We start from the raw sequence: 924 nt of genomic DNA, 5'->3' as shown, positions 1-924 counted from the left end.
TATATTAGAACCACAAGAACAGGTGATTATGCAGAGACCCATACCAGGACTCCCCTGAAGACTGGAACTAGGTACAGAGGATCATGGTGACTCCTGTAAACAGCTCCTATGAAATGCTGCTGAATTTACATAGTCACCTGGGTGAAAGGAACCACCCAACAAACTTGCAGGTAAACTAAGCAGTTCTACACGAGTGCTATGCAGGGCTTTACCACCACAGAGAAGAAGAAAACCTGTTTTAGATGGAATATCATGAGCAGCCTGGCAGGAAGCTGCAAGCTAGTGGTGTGTGCCTTGGAAGGGGTGGATTCATTTGGCATCTTCCAAGCAGGGGCTGTGGAGGAGGCACAGGCCACCCAGTCCTTTGGGTTCTTAGTCCTCTGCTGCTCTAATCCTCCACATGAATCTTATTTCTGTTTTTCCAAGGTAGCTCTTATAAAGTACTTTTAGATTACTTTTTTTTTGTCTTTTTGAAGCAGGGTCTCCCTGTAGCCCCAGCTGTCCTGGAACTCACTATGTAGACCAGGCTGGGCTTGAACTCACAGAGATCCGCCTGCTTCTGCCTCCCGAGTACTGGGACTACAGGCATGCGCCACCACGCCTGGCTCAAATTACTTTTGATATAACAAAAATTCTTGTGGGTTTTCTGCTTTGTATATTATACGACAAATAAAACATTAAGAAATAAAAGAAATAAAGAAATAAAGCCGTAAAAGAAACCCACATCTACCCTTTCCTGCCCTCTCTGCTCACTTTTTTTCTCTATTTCTTTTTAACTATGTGCTTGCGTTATGGGAGGTTCTTGAATTCTGACCATAGTAAGAAAGATAGTTGTACACATTTACATTCTTTTCCAAAACCAGTGACATTCATTTTTAAAATAAAATGCAGAAGAGACAGATGTATGTTTGTAAGAAAAAAAAA

The sequence above is a fragment of the Nannospalax galili genome, unplaced genomic scaffold (assembly GCF_000622305.1).
Source record: "Nannospalax galili isolate Female #2095 unplaced genomic scaffold, S.galili_v1.0 scaffold336, whole genome shotgun sequence".
Taxonomy (NCBI): Eukaryota; Metazoa; Chordata; class Mammalia; order Rodentia; family Spalacidae; genus Nannospalax; species Nannospalax galili.
The sequence above is the reverse complement of the archived record's forward strand: the minus strand, read 5'-3'. Positions refer to the sequence as shown.